This window comes from Myodes glareolus, chromosome 9 (genome assembly GCF_982192425.1).
Source record: "Myodes glareolus chromosome 9, mMyoGla1.1, whole genome shotgun sequence".
NCBI classification, from domain to species: domain Eukaryota; kingdom Metazoa; phylum Chordata; class Mammalia; order Rodentia; family Cricetidae; genus Myodes; species Myodes glareolus.
The window spans coordinates 91529243-91548642 of NC_142034.1; the positions used below are offsets into that span (position 1 = coordinate 91529243).

General features: G+C 40.3%; 1 protein-coding gene across 1 annotated transcript in view; it reads right to left on the reverse strand.

Moving 5' to 3' along the window:
- Ubtd2 (ubiquitin domain containing 2) overlaps positions 1-19400 on the reverse strand; it is a 62594-nt gene that overhangs the window by 27220 nt on the left and 15974 nt on the right. The window lies entirely within an intron of this gene.

Below are 19400 nucleotides of genomic sequence, written 5' to 3' on the forward strand. Positions count from 1 at the left end.
GGGCGGAGCCATGCCTTTGGGCCATGCGGAGCGCGCCATTATGGGCTTCAGAGGCGGAGCTGTGGCAGCCGCCGCTGTCCGCTGCTGCCGCCGCCCTCAGCCAAGGTCGCCAAGAATTTAGTCAGATAAAAACATTTGTCGCCAAAAGATTAGTCAGATGAAAACATTTATCCCCCAAACATCGCCCCTTTGTCAGCAGGAAGTAGCCAGATGATCGACGTCCATTCTCCCTCAAAGAACTGGTCCTAATTATCATAATAAAGGCGCGTCAACCTGGTTATCATTACCTATTGCCCCTGGCAACGGGTGAAATAAACAATGTTACCTAGAGGTTTTTCCATCTGAATAGGGGAGCTGGAGAGATGGCTCAGAGGTTAAGAGCACTGCCTGCTCTTCCAAAGGTTATGAGTTCAATTCCCAGTGACAACTGCTTTGGTTTTTAAACAATAGAGGGGGACTACACTACCAGTGACAGCTTCCCCCAGAGAAAGGATTTGATTTCTCTTGCATTCTTTACACTTAATTTTTAATTCAAAATTTTGCTGGTACAGGCAAACAAGATTTGCTTTTTGAAGCAGAGACCTGCAGATCTCTAAGTTCAAAACCAGCCTACTTCCAGTACTGATTGTGCTGAATTTTTACACTGAGAGTTTTTAGTACTCTTAAATGTTAATTTGGGAGGAGAGTTTTGTTTATGTTTTTCTAGGAATGCTGACATACATCTGGATGCCAGCGAGACCGACCAGAGAGATAAAGAAGATGACCCAGTGGATGCTGAGTGTCCTGCTGTGGAAGATTCGTGTGGAGACAGCAGAGATGACCTTCTGGGCAGTGCCAAGAGCAGCTGTTTCACACCATCGACTTGAGCAACACCCTGTGCAACCTCTTATCTCTTAACAATTTTCTGACTGACTCTATTCTGCCTTTCTCCCTCCTTGGAGATGGGTGGGAGCAGAGATATCCTTGGCATGCTGCGTCTAGGTGGGGACCAGATTGGAAAATAGTTTTGCCTTATTGCTCTTAAAGACAATAATTAGGGGGAGATGTTGGGAGCCACCTGGAGGCACAGGTGGTCCTGCAGTTTGGAGGTAGCCACGTGGGGCTGAGCAACCCTGCCTGCACCCTTGCCTGCACATGCTCAGACCAGCAGAATGGCATTAACCAATCAGGACAGCGTTCAAGCTGCTCCACCGTTTAAAAGCAGCTGCCTCGGGGCCCAACGCTCTCTCTCTAAGCTTTCTCTCGTCCCTGCTCTATCGTCCCTTCCCCCAATTTTCCTCAAGGGAATGCTCCAAATAAAGATGTGACCAGAGAAGGAATTCTCGTTTTTGGTGGGGTTCTTTCCTGCTGGACAGGATGGCGCCCCGCAAAAAGGTACAGAACAATGGCCTTTGGAGTGGAGAGATGAATAGATGGACAGATAGACAACAGTACTCCACAGTACAAATAGATGGAGAACAGCCTAAAATTCTGTGTGTGAACTAAACCTAATCTCCGATTCACCAATGATCTGCGAGCACTGGCCATAAAGCAGCACAGTAATGGCTCTGATATAAACAAACCAGCAATTACTAGGATGTGCTGCTATTAAGCCTAACAAAGGCTTTGAAAAGCAAATGGACATACATCAGAACCGCTAACACACAAAGAAATCAGTCTGAAGCAACTAGGTTGAGGGTTAAAACTGTGAAACAAAGCAAAGCAAACTGATAGTCTTCAGGAAATCTAATAAAGACCTAGACTCTTTCAAATGTTCAAGATGTCCAGGAAACAATCCAGTATTGCTCAATACAAAAGAAATATGTGGCCAATTTTCAAGAGAAAAGACGATAAACAAATGGAAAGTTCTGAGATGATCCAGATGTTGAAATGATCAAAGACTTTAAAAGTTACAATTATGTTTTATAAGATTAAAAACAAACTGAAATAAAAGCCCTTTCCTCTTTTCCCTGCTTTCTTCTTTCTTCTGGTTTTTTGAGATAGGTCTCACTACATAGATCAGACCATCTTAAAGTCACCATCCTCCTGCATCAAACTTCTAAGTACTAGGAATACAGGCACATGCTACCATGCCTAGCACCAAAAGTTCTTAGAAGAGAACAAATTACCATCAACAAACAAATGTAAATTCTAGAAATGAGGCCAGATGTAGTGGTGCATGCCTTAAATTCTAGCACTCAGAAGGAAGACGCAGGCAGATATCCAAGTCTGAGGCCAGCCAGGGCTACACAGTGAGACCCTGTTTCAATAAACAAACAAGCAATCAAACAAAAATAAATAAATAAATGAATCTGGAAATGAAAACTATAGTACCTAAGCATTACGATCACCCCTAGAAAGAAGAGGTGGGCTTAACTGAATGAGTGCAGTTGAAAGAATCCTTAGAGGTGCAGGGCTGCAATGCTCCATCTCATTCCTTCCTGACCAGTTAACACCAGAGTGAAGCATGCAGGCTGAAATCAGAGCTCCATGCTTGCAACATCTTCAAACATTTGCTATGAGACCAGGGAAACACCTGGCACAGTTACCAAACACCAACCAGGTCTTGACCTGTTAAGCATAGAGATCAGCATTTGAATATCTACATAGTCAGGAGGGTTACTTAATTTTATATTCTGTAAGAATGTCCTCCAGTTGTCAGAACAATCATATGTAGTTCAACAGTGACTTCATGGTTCAAGGCAAGGCTTAGATAGAAATCTTGGGGGTTCATCTTTGAGGTAGCCTGGTCTACAGAGAAAATTCCAGGACAGTCAGAACTACTCAGAGAAACTGTCTTGAAACAAACAAACAAATCTTGGGGGTTCTTTTTGCCTTTATACTCCAGAGATCCATCTTAATGACACCATGAGGGCATATGGGGAGAGATGCATAAATATCAGATGAACATTAAGAAAACGTAAGAGGGATGCTGGAAAGATGGCTTATCGGTTAAGAGCACTAGCTGTTCTTCCAGAGGTCCTAAGTTCAATTCCCAGCAACCACATGGTGGCTCACAACCCTCTGTATGAGATCTGTCTCCCTTTTCTGGCCTGCAGGCATACATGCAGACAGAACACTGTATACATAATAAATAAATAAACCTAGAAAACATAAGAATTCTTCAAGATGTACTTTGTTGGTTTCCTCTGGCTAATAAGAAAGTCCTGTTTCCTGATGGGGTAATCTGCTAGGATTGATATGAAGCTTTTGGTAAACTAGACCGGCATAACACTGTAATAGGGGGTGTAATGAAACACAGAGAAACAGGTGAAGAGAACTCCTCTGACAACCTGTGTGAACACTTACCTGATGCTCTTTCCCAACTCTCTCTGTATCTTTTGCCTTTTCATCTCAGCTATAACAAGTCCAGAAAGCTAGCAGCTTTCAGTATCCCCTGCATCACTCTTTTGACTGGAAGATACTGTCCTTCCTGGCAGAGATGATGTTCCCTGTACCTAGCTAGCACACTGTCAGGAGTAAGCCAGTTTCTTAGTGATTGAGAAACCTTCAGGGTATCAAAAACGGCCCCTAATGGTAGAGAGCTATTGGAAAACTCCTGAAGAGTGCAGGCGGTGTAGACATCCTGTGGACTGATCTCATGGCTATGAAGAGTTTTCAGGTCAACACTATTTGAGAAGGCTATAGCTTTAGGCCTGAGGTGATAAAACAGTTGCTAGTCAAATATAAGCTGCAACGCCTGAGCCAAGCTATGCATTCTGCCACAACCACAAGGTATTAGACATCTTTTCTGCCTCTAGTTACTGTTTGTCAGTAATAGAAGAGTCTACACCAAACTGGGGTCAGCACAGATCAGTACCATCAAACCAGCATGGCAACCCACACACTGAGGCAAAGGATTAGCAAGAAAGAGTAATTAGCTGAGAGCTCCATGGACAGGAAGTTATCTGCTCAGACCTCTTTGGTATTTAAGAGGAGAAAACTCATTTGATCAGACCATGTTTGAGTGGGTAGCCACTGTGGAGTCTACTGCTTCTCAAACTGCCATAGTGGATGCTAAGATCACAGGCAGTGAACAGCACAGCAGACACTCAATGACACAAGTCCTGGCTGGAGGACTCTGCCACAGAACCACTAATTCAGGAGATTATACAGTAGTCAAGTGTGGGATAGGGAGGCACTATAAAAACCAATTAATCTGGATTATTTTTTGGATCAAAGACATCAATCATCCAAGGTTCATCTCACTGGATGAATTCGGGGAGTCTTGGGAGACACTCAGCTCTCATGTGAACACTGGCATTACATATCACTACATCTGTGACCTTGTCCAAAACATCCATTCCAACAAGGATGGCCACAATGACATCAACAAACTCCTTGAGATACTGTCTGGTGTAGTCCTGTTCAAAGGGAAGTGTCTCAGCTTCCCTACAATTTACAGAAGCCCACAACAGCAGCATCCAGGCACTATGAAAGAATTTGGTTTTATATTGCCCATGGTACTGTATAGGCAAGGAAAGCTTACTGTTTCTAAGACTTGTAGAGCTTTATGCTCAGAACTTGCCAATTAATATGCACCAGAATCACCACGTATGTGGGTGAACATTTGTGTGTGTTTGTGTATGTGTGTGTGTGTGTGAGAGAGAGAGAGAGAGAGAGAAAGAGAGAGAGAGACAGACAGACAGACAGACATACATAGGTGTCACAATTTCGCCAACTTCACAAAGTATACTTCAGCTATTCTTAAAATCTGAAATCTAGTGGGTGGTGCTGGTGCACGCATGCCTTTAATCCCAGAATTCGGAAGACAGAGGCAGGAGGATCTCTGTAAGTTTGAAACCAGCCTCATCTACATAGTGGGTTCTAGGACTGGCTCCACAGCTACTGGGTAACCCTGTCTCGAAAAACCAAACCAAGTCAAAACGAAAACAAAAACAAAAATCACTGAAATTCTTTCCTAGTTAAGAACTGTTAATCCAAATATCACTGTTTTCATTCTGTATCTTTGCTTTAAAAAACATGCTAGCACATGTTATATGACATTTAAATTACCACATAAAGTAGAAAACAAACTGTTAGAGGAGAAATAGTTTAAAGGGAATGGGAACAAGAGAAGTTGATGGATGGCTGGGTATGGTGGCACACACCTTTAACTGCAGCACTCCAGAAGCAGACACACAGGTTGATCCCTGTGAATCTGAAACCAGTCTGCTCTACACGGGAGTTCAGTGAAATTCAGACAGACAGACAGACAGACAGACAGACAGACAGACAGACAGACAAGGAAGGAAGGAAGGAAGGAAGGAAGGAAGGAAGGAAGGAAGGAAGGAAGGAGAGGCCATCGAGAAGAGTCAACAAGTAAAAGCACTTGCTGCCAGGCTTAACAATCTAAGTTTGACCCCCAGAATTCATATGACAAAGGATGGAGAGAACCAACTGCACAATGCTGTCCTCTGACTTCCATACATGTGCTGTGGTGGAACATGCACAAACACAAACACACCAAAAACTTTAAGACTTGGGGTTGTATTTCACACACACACACACACACACACACACACACACACACACACTGAACACTTTAAGACTTGGGGTTGTAGTTCAGTAGTAGAAAGCTCTTCTAACATGTACAAGGGATGGGGAAAAAGTCCTGAATGTACAGCACTGGAAATTCAGACAGAAAAGACAATACTAGTATTTAAAGATGTTTGTGAATGTGTGAGCTGAGATCTCACATGTGTGAGACACATTTAACTTCAAAAAGCTCACTTAACCCCAAAGGGAAAGCTGAAAAATCACAAGTAGGGCTGAGGAGATGCTGAGCAGCTAAGAGCACTGGTTGCTCTTCAGAGCACCACATGGTGTCTCACAACCGTATGTAACTTCACTCCTAGGGGATAACACCCTTTCCTGGCCTCCATGAGCACTAGGGCACACATGTGGTTGATACACAGACACACATATACACACATAGATAGACAGATATAATTTTTTCAAAACTCGCAAAAACATACAGCATAGTCAAACTTCTGAAAATCAAAACTGAAGAGATCGTGAAGCAATCAGAGCAAAGTCATGTATTACATACTGAAGGATGACTCAAGTGTCAGTGGACTTTGTTTAGAAACCAGAGGGCAGAAGGTAAGACAATGTTAAATAGCTAAGTATCAAACTGTCAACCTCAAATTTGGTATCCAATAAAATTATGTCCTTGGCTGAAAAACAAAAATGATGGAAAACTAGGAGAATTTATTAGCAGAACAGATGCAAAACAAAACAACAATAAAAAAATGTTAAGGAAAGTTCTGACAACTGATGGACAATGACAGCAGAGGGCTCAGAAATGAAGGACAAGTAGTTAAACCAAATTATATGAGAAAATAAAAATGAATTTTCTCCTCTGACTCTTAAAATAGATATGACTGCAAAAAGCAAATCAACAAAGGTGTGTAAGTCATGGTGGATAAGCAGCCAGTGTCCCTGCTATGGGATATTGAAGTAGTGATGTGCTCTTTAAGAGGTTGGGTCATTGGAAAGTGGACAGGGCACTGAGGGTCCTGCCCTTTCTTCTCTACTTTGGTCAACAAGCTGGCAACCCCACTAAAGGATATAATGTGCTGTGTTCTTCTGGCCTCCAAGCATGCATAACACACACACACAGCGAGCGAGCGAGCGAGCGAGAGAGAGCGAGAGCGAGAGAGAGATAGAGATTTTTTTTAAAAGGTAAATGGACTGACAAGAAGGCTTAGCACATGTGGCCAAAGCTAGTGACTTAAGTTTGACTTCTAGAACCCATAGAAAGAACCAATTCCTGAAAAAAGTCCTCTGACCTCCACAACAAGTGCACCATGGTGGCGCACAATAAACAACTGTCCTGTTGTTTTTTTTTTAAATGGGGAGAGAAATAAATGTGATACTGCACACCGTCTACAAGAATCTGTAAATATGCTGACACAGAAAGGCTAAAAGCAAAAGGACAGAAAGCAAACACTAGGGGAACAAAAGAGTGTAAGTGTGGCTATATTAATAGCTGAAGTAGATCTTAAAGCAAGGGAGCACTACAGAGATAAATGCTGAGGCTATTCATCAAGAACACAAACAGTCATAAACACATCACCTAGCATAGATAAGCCAGCAGAACTAAGGTAGGAACAGATCATTCCACAGTCATACTTAGAGACCTTAGTATTCTCAACCAGTAATAGGAACATTATTAACCAACATGATAGAGCATTACTCTACATAACTACAAAACAAAAATTCTTTTTGGTTATGGGGCTTAGGGATTTTTGTTTGTTGAGACAGGGAGGGTCTTTTCATGTAGCCCAGGTCAGCTTAAAATTTTCTGTGCAGAAGAGGATAGATGGCCTTGAATTCCAGATCCTCCTCCTGTCTCTACTTCCCAAATGCTGGGATTATAAGCATGCATACCACCATACCCAAGAGAACCTAAATTCCTATCACATGGGCAGAGATTCACCAACACAGATCCCTCTCTGAGTCAAACACTAAAGTGGAAATCAAACAACTTACATGTTCTACAGCCAGAACAGAACTGTTAGACATTGATAATAACAGTATCTGGAACTGGGCATATACACCTATAGCCCCAGCATTTGAAAAGCAAAAGCAGAAGAATCAGGAGTTCAAGGCCAGCCTTGAGTACATACCAAGTTCAAGGTCAGTCCAAGTTACAGGAGATCTTGTCTTCCAAAAAAAAAAAAAAAAAAAAAAGTTTCCTGGAAAAGTTCCAAATACATTTTAACCACAGGTTAAAGGAAAATCTTTAAATGTGTTGGAAGGAAAGAAAATGAAACTACAAGAGACCAAAAATGTAGGTATGCTCCCCAAAACACTGTTAGTGTCAAATTAGTAATAGAGCCTAAAGCTATGTATATAACTCAGAGGTAGAACATTTGCCTTCATATACAGGGTCTAGATTTGATCCAAACCGCTACAAAAAAAGGAAAAAACAAAAATATAGCAAATTAAATTGAAAGCAAGCTTAAAGAAAGTAATAAAGAGCAGAAATCAGAAAATCAATAGACAAAAAAAAATCAATAAAACCAAAAACTAATTCTTTAAAAATATTTGTAGAGTCAACAAACTGCTGGGCTAACTAGGACAAAACTGCCAGGATTAGAAATGTTAGATGTGGCATAACTATAGATCCTATAGAAATGAAAGGATAATAATAAATCTTTACTTAGGTAGGTATAATTCAGTGCTAAAAACACTTCCCTGGCACTAACACCAAAGTCTTCAGTTCTGTCTTCAGCACTATGCAAGAGGCCCTTGGTTTGACCCCTAGTAGGCCCCACATTTCACCATGTGTGTGTGTGTGTGTGTGTATGTGTGTGTGTGTGTGTATCTGTCTGTCTGTCTGTCTGTGTATGTGTCTGGCCATAGGACAACCTTGGGTGTCATTCCTTGGGCACCATTCACAAACTTTTCATCCTTCCCTCCTTTCTTTCCAGAGACCAAGTTTCTCAGTTCTGGTATGAACTCACAAGTAGACAAATCTGGCTGGGCAGAGTTCCAAGGATCCACCTGTCTCCACCTTTCTGGTGTTGGCATTAAAAAAAAAAATGCCACCACAATGTCCAGCTTCTTTTGGCATAGGTGCCAGGGAATCAAACTCAGGTCTTTCAAGCATACTGACTAGTTTGTGTGTTTGTGTACATATGGTAGGTAGCCAGAGGTTGGCATTGTGTGACTTTCTTAGGTTACTCTCCATCTTATTTTGTTTGGTTTTTCAACACAGGGTTTTTCTGTAGTTTTTGGAGCCCGTCCTGGAACTAGCTCTTGTAGACCAGGCTGGCCTCGAACTCACAAAGATCCACCTGTCTCTGCCTCTGCCTTCCAAGTGCTGGGATTAAAGGTGTGCCACCACCACCTGGCTTCATCTTATTTTTTTTTTTTTTTGAGATAGGCTCTCATGCTAAACCTGGAGCTCAACAACACAGCTAAGTTAGCTGTCCAGTGAGCTTGGGATCTCCCTCTTGGTCTCTCTAGCAATGGGAATACAGATGTGTACTGCATGCCTGGCTTTTTTACATGGGTGTTGAGAATGTGAACACAGGCCCTCATGCTTACAAAAGAACACTTTACTAACTAAACCTTCTTGCCAGTCCTTTCTCAATTTTTCTTCTTCTTTGAGACAGGTCTCAAACTGTAGTTTGGGATGGCCTAGAACTTACTATGAAACCTAGGCTAGCCTTTACCAAGGCAATTCTTCTGCCTCAGTCTCTCAAGTGCTTGGATTTCAGACCTGAGCGGGCAGGTCATCCATAAACTCTTAATACATAAATATTTATTTAAAGGTGGGCTAGAGAGATGGCTCAGTGGTTAAGACCACTGGCTGCTCTTCAAGAGGTGCTGAGTTCTATTCCCAGCAACCATATGGTGGCTCACAACCATCTATAATGGGATCTGATGCCCTCTTCTTGCATGCAGGCAAACAAGCACACTCATACATTTAAAATAAATAAATATAAGTAAATATTTAAAGGCATAAAGAAATGCAATTCTATCTATTTCCATGTAGACTTTATCTCTTTGTAAGGAAGAAATCATGCCAATCCCTCAGTCACTTTCAGAAAATAAGAAACCCTCCCAATTCAATTTCTAAGGGCAGCATTACACTAACAACACAAAGCAAATGTTATAACTATAAATAATACAAACACAGATTCAAAGAGAAAATAAAACTTTGCCAGACATACAGAAGCTAAGAGGACTAACTATATAGATGTATACCACTACAAACACTAAACTGAAGGAAAATAACAGCTGTCCAACTCTACAAACGAGTGCAGAGCATACTAAGTAGTTAATGATGTAAGCACATATACAAGGTGTTTTAAGTCACCATCTAGAGACTAGAGAGGTGGGTTAGGCATTCTAGAGTACTGACTGCTCTTGAGAAGGACTCGGGTTTGGCTGTTAATTGGGCAGTTTACAACGGCTGAATTGCCTGTTAACTCCAGTTCCAGATGATCTGACACCCTCTACTGGTCTCTATGGGCACTGGACCATATATAACATATATGCAGACAAACACATCATCATAAAACAAAAATAAATAAATCAGTGTCTAAATCTCCTTAGAGCACAATTAAGGGTATCAGGAAAATAAAATGACTTCCAGAAATCCCCTGCTGCATAAACACAATGAAGACAGTGGCAAAGCTGTCAAAATAAACCAGTACTAGTGGACCAGCCAGAGGCTTGCACTATCACATACATTTCTTCTTTCTTATCAGAGCAGATGAGTCAGTGAGCACTGTGGTACAAGTCTCATGCATGCCCTTGACTGCCTCTTCTCACTCACTGCATCAAGACTGTGGTAACAGGTGTGAACCACAAGACTGGACTTCTTTCTAGGCCCTATTTTCAGAATTGGCATTATTTGGCCTATCTGGAAGTTCTTTGGAAAATGCCATTCATGAAATCTCTTTAGTGTGTTTCCCGAGATACTCTTGTATGAGCAGCTTTTTCTCTGGAGACATTTGTCAAAAATAAGCAGAAGCTAAAAGCATAGAACATTTGCCTTACATGTGTGAAGTCTTAGGTTCAGAAACAAAAATGCAACAGTTGTTTAACATTGCACCTGTTGGAGATAGTGAAACATTTAGGCCGAATAAGAAGCCAGCTGGCAGGCATAGTGGTGTACGTCTGTAATCCCTGCATTCAACTGTGTGAGGCAGGATGACATTAACTTTGAGGCCTGCTTGAGCTTGCATAGCCAGACTGTCTTTAAAGAATAAAAACAAAATAGAACAACAACAAAACCAAATTAACACCAGGAAATGATATATCCAGAAAACCTAAACCTCTATGTGGGACTCTAAAAGGCCAAACACAATGTACACCCAGGACTATACAGACATTCAGCAAAGAGCAGAGAAAGTTGTAAGCTCCTATCTCTAGAGGGCTGGTATTAAAACTCAAAGAAAGTAGGAATTAAGATCTAAGATAGTTCTAAAGTACCAGAATTTTAAAGGTTGCAGCTCAATAGGAACCAAGAATTTTTCATTAAATGAGAGAAAAAGAATGGAACACTATTGATTTCTGTTGTTCCTGAACCACAATTATCACACATGAACTGGCCTGATCTTTAACTATGTGAAGACAGAGCCAACAGACATCTTTAACAAGATGAACATGTCTAGTCCAGAAGGTACCACTGGGGTGTTTGCATCAGCACCTTAGACTTAGATCCTAGACAAAAGAAGTGTGATCATCCAGCACGTGTTGATTAATAAGAGGGTGGGGGAAAATACGGCCCCCTCCTCAAAACAAGCCATGCTGAGGGCTGGGGAAAACTCAAGCAAAGGCTAATACCTACTGGTAACCAAATACAAACTCAGTCCAAAAGGTACTTGAACTCCACTGGGACACTGGAAATCCACAAAAATAGTTTGAGCTTAAACTGGGACTGCAAGTTGCACTTCCTCCATCAGCACAGTTTCCTTCATGGAGCATACAGAAAGGGAGAGGAAAGATTAAAAACCCATCCCACCAAGGAAGACCCACTGGCCAATGCTATGATATGCCTTTATTTATTACAATTTTACCTTCTGAAATGGTTTAAAACTTCCAACCCCGCATAAATGTCTCTAAGGTTTTAGCTTCATTTTTATATTGCTTAAGTTTTTTATTTGTTTCTGTGCCCATGCTAATGTGTATTTTACTATCCTTGCTCTCCACAACCCTTATGCTTCCCTTTCATTTCTACCTTGTTTCCTCTCTACTCTCCCCATTCCTCCCAATTCCCTCCACTTTGTGTTTTTAAACACTCCATAGTTTTAGCTAAATCCTAACAATATTGCTATTTTAGCTGCATCTACCTCCCTCTGTGATGTTTTCTGCTTGGATGATATAGTATTATACCTATCCTCACTCAAACTCTCTTCCTTCCATTCCCGTCCTTAGTAGTTCCCACCAGAATCTAGTAAACAGGTTTTTTTGGTTTGTTTGTTTGTTTTTTTTTTTTGGGGTTTTGTTTTTTTGGTTTTTCAAGACAGGGTTTCTCTGTGGCTTTGGAGCCTGTCCTGGAGCTAGCTCTTGCAGACCAGGATGGACTCAAACTCACAGAGATCGGCCTACCTCTGCCTCCCAAGTGCTGGAATTAAAGGCGTGCACCACCACCGCCTGGCTGTAAACAGGTTTTTATACTCCATCAGTTACCACAGGTAAGGTGACTTTTTAACTGTCACAATATTTGCTCAATTGGCCCAAATCTACTTTTTGTAGTTAATTTTCTACTCCCAGAATGGTGGTGGAGGTATGCCCTGCTCCTTGAGCATATAAACTAAGGATTTATCTACTGAATACATCCCAGCCCACTGGGCCCCATGGTCAAAAATTTCAATTCAAAAAATACTGCTGATATAAAAACAAACCGAAACTTGAGAAATGAAAAGCTTAACAACCAATCTGAAACAGTAGAAAGCTTCACCAACAAAATAGATCAAGAAAAAGACAAAATATCGGGGGCTAGAAGACAAGCTATATTTCTGGTTCTCAACCTGTGGTTCTTGACCTCTTGTGGGGGGTCAAATATCAGACATCCTGTATATCAGGTAGTTATACTGTGATTCATAACAGTAGCAAAATTACAGTTATGAAATAGCAACAAAATAGTTTTATGATTGGGGATCATCACAACATGAAGAACTGCAATTACATGAAATACAAGTATTATAAATTTCAAATTATGCTGGGTGGTGGTACATATACTTTTAATCCCAGCACTCAGGAGGCAGAGGCAAACAGATCTCTGAATTGTAAGCCAGTCTGGTCTACAGAGCAAGTTCCAGGACAGTCAAGGCTACACAGAGAAACCCTGTCTCAAAAAAAAAAAAAAATTCCAAATTTATACATCCAAGATAACCATACTTTCCTATAATATCCACAAGAGGTATACTTTATATATATAGTATATATATATATACTTTATATATATAGTATATATATACTTCATATATATATATGAAAACAGAAGATGGAAACTATATAATACATGAAGTCATCGAATGAAAGATACAATACCTACACTTACAGTAGATAAAAACACTTTAAGACAAACTTTTACTAAAAATAAGTATAAAATACCAATATATTTGTAGGGGAAAATGTAGATGGAGGCTCTCATTCGTTTCTGGCTGCCCAGACCCAAAACAATAACAAAGAAACTGTATTAATTAAAACACTGCTTGGCCAATCACTTAAGCATATTGCTAGCTAGCTGTTTAACCCATTTCCATTATTTTGTATTTTACCAAGAGGCTTGTGGTTTACTGGAAGGGTTTTGGGCATCTGTCACCTTCAGCGGCTACATGGCTTCTCTCTGACTCCACCTACTCTCTCTCTATATATATATCTTTTCCAGCCCGGCTATATTCTGTTAAGCCACTGGCCAAAAGCTTCTTTATTAACCAATGGCAATAAAATATATTCATAGCATACAGAGGGGAATCCCACATCAGAAAAAGTTTCATGTTGTTTTCCTTTGTTTTTTGAGATATGGTCTCCCTAAGCGGTTCTGGCTGGCCTAATCTCAATAAGCGGCCCAGGTAGGCCTCAAATTTGTGATGATCCTCCTGTTCTGCCTTAAGTTCTTAGGATTATAGATGTGAGTCAGTGAACCTGCTTACTGAAGAAACAGTTTCACAACAGAGTTGGCGGGTTCAACAATTCTTTTTGGAAGGGTGGTAGTGATGGGAGAGAGACAAAGGGTCTCACCATGGCATAAGCACTGGAACTCACTATGTAGACCAGGCTGGTCTGAAATTCACAGAGATCTGCTGGCCTCTGCCTCCCAAGTGCTGGGATAAAAGGCATGTGCCATCACACCTGGCTATTCTTCTATTCTTAATATTTTAATATAACATCAAAATAGTATTTAATAATAAGGAAATAGAATCTAAACATCATAAATTGAGAAGATCTAAAAGACATAGCACATTCTGCCATACAACAAAATAGGTGTTTTTAGTCTACCCACTGAAATATTCCAGGATGGAGTATCTTGGAATATTTCAGTAAACTACATTTATAGAATAAGAACCAACAGGAAGAAAAACAGAGAACTTGTAAACACCAAAATTAAACATACAGAGGCTAGAGCAATGGCTCAGCAGTTAAGAGCACTTGCAGTTCTTGCAAGAGGACCTAGGTTTGGCTCTCAGCACTCACATGGTAACCCACAATCATGTGCAATTCTAGCTCCAGGGGCTCCAACGTCCTCTTCTGGCCTCTGACGGCACTGCACACATCTGGTACTTACATTCATGTAGGAAAACACTCATACACATAAAAATAAATAAGATCTTTTTAAAAAATTAAACATATAATCACACGAACCCATTCTATTACCATAATAAAACACCTGGGGCAAACTAACTTTATAAGAAGTTTATTTATCAGGGAATGATAATTCATGCCTGTAAATTCAGAAGGCAGAGGCAAAAGAGGTTCACCACAAGTTCAAGGCTAGTCTAATTTACACAGGAAGTTTAAAGGATAGCCTGGGCTACATAATAACACCCTGCCACAAAGAAAAAAAGTTTATTTAACTCAGTTTGGGAGATTCAAAAGTATAGAATTGGTATCACAGTTTAAAGTGTCAAAAGCAGGAGGACATACTGAAGAAAAAAGAAACCATAATGAAAAAGAGAACAAATCCAGGGCCTTTTATTTATTTATTTATTTTTAATTTTTTTTTTTTTTTGAAGAATTTGTGTGGGAAACCACATTCCCTTTCTAGGGCAGAACCCACATAACGACCCCCTAGTACACCCTACCTTTTAAAAGTCCCACCAAACTTGGGACCAAACTCCTAATACATGAACCCTTGTGGGGCGAAACTCAAGCCGTATCCTAAAACAGCAACAACAGGTAAAATAAGCCAAGGGGAAAGTGAAAAAATGCATGGAGATGAGTGGAAACATCGAAACACAGTAACAGTAAAGCAATTCTGAGGAGTTCTAAGATGACTCAGCAGCTGAAGTTCCATGCTGCCAAGACTGACAAACTGACTTTGATTCCCAGAAATCCCTTGGTGAAAGGAGAAAACCAATGCCCTTTTCTGGTCTCTATGGGCTCCTGCACATAGCAGTGCACATAAACTCACACATAGGCACATAGATATATCTTTTCTAAATGATGACTTGTGACCGTTCAATAATCCCTTAGTTGTAGACTGAAATACAGAAGAGTGACTACGAGAACTCATGTCTCATTCTGAAAAGTGCTGAGTCTGCCTGGCTTCTCTGAACCACCCTAAGTTCTTCAGAAATAAGCAGGATGCTCCAAAGGGAACATCCCTTAGTGCTCTAGTTATTACATCATGGATAAGTAATAGCTTGCCACAAATTTTTGGTTTTCTCGAAAAAATTAACAGCCAACAGAGAATACTTACCAAGCAGAATGCTATTACCATCTAACTAAATTCCATGATAATCTTACTGTGACTTCCATTTAAAAATGAGCGAACACACTGGGTGGTAGTGGTGCATGCCTTTTAGTTCCAGCACTTGGGAGGCAGAGGCAGGCAGGTATCTGTGAGTTAGAGGCCAATCTGGTCTTCACAGAGAAACCCTGTCTCAGAAAAACAAAACAAAAAACAAAAATGAACTAAAAAAAAAAAAAAAAAAGAACCTATTGAGAGATAATTAACTTTGGGAACAAATTAAAAGATATAAAGTACTTGGGCAGGGATGGAAAGAACAAAGACATATTTCACAGGATTGTTACAATTATTTAATATAATTGTTACTTTTCTTGTGATATGAAAAAATACCCAAAAGAGCGTAAGAGAGAAGAGGTTTGTTTTGGTTCAGTTTCTGAGCCCATCAATCAATCCATTATGAGAAGGAATTCATGGCTGTTGGGGAGGCTGAAACTTGCAAAGTGCTTATAAAATCGTAGAAAATTAAGGTACAGAGACTAGTTTGGGTTTGCTGACTCATGCCTGTAATTCCCAGCAATTGGGAGGCTGAGACAGGAGGACTGCCATGAATCAGAAGCTAGTCTGGGCTACACAGTAAGTTCCAGATCACCCTGAGAACAGTGTGGAAACCCTGTCTCAGAAGAGAAAGGGGGGGGGGGGACAGGAGGAGGGAGGGGAGGAGAGGAGAGGGAGAAAAGGAGGGAGGAGCAGCAGTAGCCACAAGAAATGGGGCTAGGTTGTAAGACTTAAAGCCTCCTGCCCTGTGACCCACCTCTGCAAGTCAGGCTCCACAAAACTCCAAACAGCACTGCCAAATGAGTAGGAGGTAATCAAATACATGAACCTTTAGGGACATTACAGCTTCAAACACAATTGTCTTTGTTGATTTCAACTGGCAATCCTCCTGTCTCTGCCTCCTAAGTGCTAGATTATAGATGTGCATGAGGCAGTGTTTTCAAACTATTAGAATAGTGCCCAACAAACATATAAAAAGCAGCACATAAAGTCTATCAAACTTTTTTAGACTACACACACTGTGTACAACAGGCTAGAGGACCTTAGTTGTCCTCAGGAACATGTGCATCTCCTCTGAGATGATCTTTTACTCTGGAGTTGACCAACTAGGCTAGATGGGTAGCCCATCAGGTTACAGGGGTCCTCCCATCTCCATCTCTCCAGTTGGGATCACAAGAAAGCACCACACGGACAGCATTTTTATGTTTTGGAATTGAATTTAGATCCTCATGCTTGCAAAGAAAGCACTTTACTGACTGAGTCACACTCCCAACAGTCCCATTAAATTTTAAGAATTTTTAAGAACGACACAGCTAAATGAGATTGACTCAATCCAACCGAGTTCCAAAGTTCAGTTTGTTAGATTATGCTGCCTCACAGATACATGTATAAATGAATAAATTTACGAGAATAAATGTTTCATAGACTTAGATAACTTCTATTCACCCTTCCCAAGTAAACCTGCATCATCAATTCATCTGCAAGGTCTCAGAGATCCATCAAGTTTTAAAGGCAGCAACTGATGCTAAGGTTGGCACAGGAACCTAGAAATGACCTAACCACAAACTGCTGTCCAAACAGCTCATGCCAATTACCAAGAACTTGTACTGAGCCCACCAAGGAAGAAAATTCTAACTGTTTCCTAAGATAAACATTGCAAGTTTACAAAGCTCTTGAATCTGAACTTTTCCTTGTTTCAGATGAAATTCCAATGTCCATCAGAGTCCTAACAAAAACACAGGCAAATACATTTACTTGACATTGTATTCATTTGTCAGTCCTTCTGAAATGGGTTTCTAAGTGCAGTGGTAGAATGCTTGCTTAGCAAATAGAAGGCTTTGTGTCAGATCCCCCAAGATATAAAATAAATCCCTAAGATGACAATAAAACATTACCCTTAAGTTCTTATATAAAGCAGGGAAAGAGGTTACAGGTAATTTTATATCATATGCATTCTCTCTATATATAAATAGCATGTTGTATCTATATATATGGAATCAAAGTTTCAATTATTCTTTATCTAAAAAGAAAAATGATCTTACAAGTGGTTCAGTGTGACTATCTTACCAAGTATTGATTTAATTTAGCAACATTATAACAAGCTTTTAGGCTATATCAAGAGTAAATGCAAAGACATCATTAATCAATACTTTCCTATTAAAAATTTATAGCACTCAGGCTGGCAAGATAGTTCAGCCGGTAAAGTGCTTGCCATGCAAGCCTGACAACCTACTCAATCTCTAGAACCCATATAAAGGTGGAAAGAGAATTGGCTCCATGAAGTTATCCTCTGACCTCCACATGAGTGCTATAGTACATACATGCTCATACACACACATTATATACACGAAAAAATTAAATTAAAATTTTGTAATATATAGCATTCTGAAATTTCCTACAAAAATAACCTAACGACTGCTTTATATTTCCTACCTATTACTAAATCAGAACTCTGTATAGGGAATGGATTTTGTTTTTCTAATTTTCTCTTGCAAATATTTTATCTGAAAATCTATCTTCCCCTGTATGTTGATAAGTGGTAAAATGTCCTACATCTACTACTTTTAGTATTCATTCTTGTCCCAAGCTTTAAAGTCTACCTTCACCGGAGTACAAATTATGTTGCTCTATTTTCTTTCTTGGAATGATGAAGGATCATATACTACAGGAAGGTTATTTTCAGTTATTTGTTTGCCTTATTCAAGTTATAGCATAACTTTTGCCAGTACCTTTAGTGTTGGTATGTGGAAAGCAAACATACGATTCCATTTTCTACACTAACAACAGCCAGCTCCAGTGTAGAATCTCCTAGCTTCAAACACTTTTTAAAGATTTACTTGTATTTTATGTATATGAGGGTTTACTTGCATGTGTGTATGTATGTGTACTGCGTGCATTTCTAGTATCAAAGGAGGCCAGAGAGGGTACTGGGTTCCCTGGAAGTGGAGTCACAGATGTATAACTGTGTAGTTACAGCTGTGAGCTGCTATGTGGGTGCTGGGAACCGAACTCAGCTCCCCTGCAAGAGTAGTCAGTGCTAACTGATGAGCCATCCAAATAGTCCCTATTTCATTTCATTCCATTAAGAGATGAGCCACCTTCCTATATAAAGAGCTCCTGATAGAGCTTACCCGCTTACTTGATACTTATTCAAGGCCCTAAGCAGCCAGTTCCTTTTCTTTCTCAGGTTCCTTTTCACTATGACATTCCGTTACATGCAAGACACATACTAATCTTACATTTTAAAATTAGGGAAATTTAAAGTGTATAAAACCTGCTCTGAGTCACTGAGGAAGTCATCTACCTGAGGCATGATGCAACCATTACAAAAACAGGAGGAAAAACCAGATCCACAGCAAAGATTGTCCAATTGGCCTATACAATAATAACCAGACACCTAGAAACTTTCTAATGAGTATCAGGTGAAATAAACCTGTGCAGAAATAGATCAGAGTAGCCTGCAGGCATGGCACAGGTTTATAAGCCCAGCTTGGGAAGTAAGGACAAGATGATCAGGAGTTCAAGATCATCTTCAGCAACAGCATGAGTTCTAGGCCAATCTGAGATACATGAGACCCCTGTCTTAAAAGGAAAAAATAAATAAATAAAACATTTCCAGGCAACTGATCCAGGCAGAAACTAAACTAATTGGTTACTGGCATATAGAGCACAAGCTATGACATCACAGAATCAATAGGGACTTCTGAGAAACTCCAGTAAGCAGGATAACCCTGCTGTTTGTCAGCTGTGACATCAGAAGGCAGTTCCTAACATCCACATGCCCAGGGGTGGTGCAGAGGCTCCCAGCACATCTCCTCCCACTTCTCCCTTTGGACAAAACCACTTCCTGAAGTCCTACTATTCTATGAAAAGAGACTTAAGTCAGTCTTGAAGACTTTCTTCAGATTAAATAAAGCCTTAAGGACTAAACAATATTTTAAGGTTTTAAGTAAATTTATAATCCTTCAACAGTTCAAGACAAACT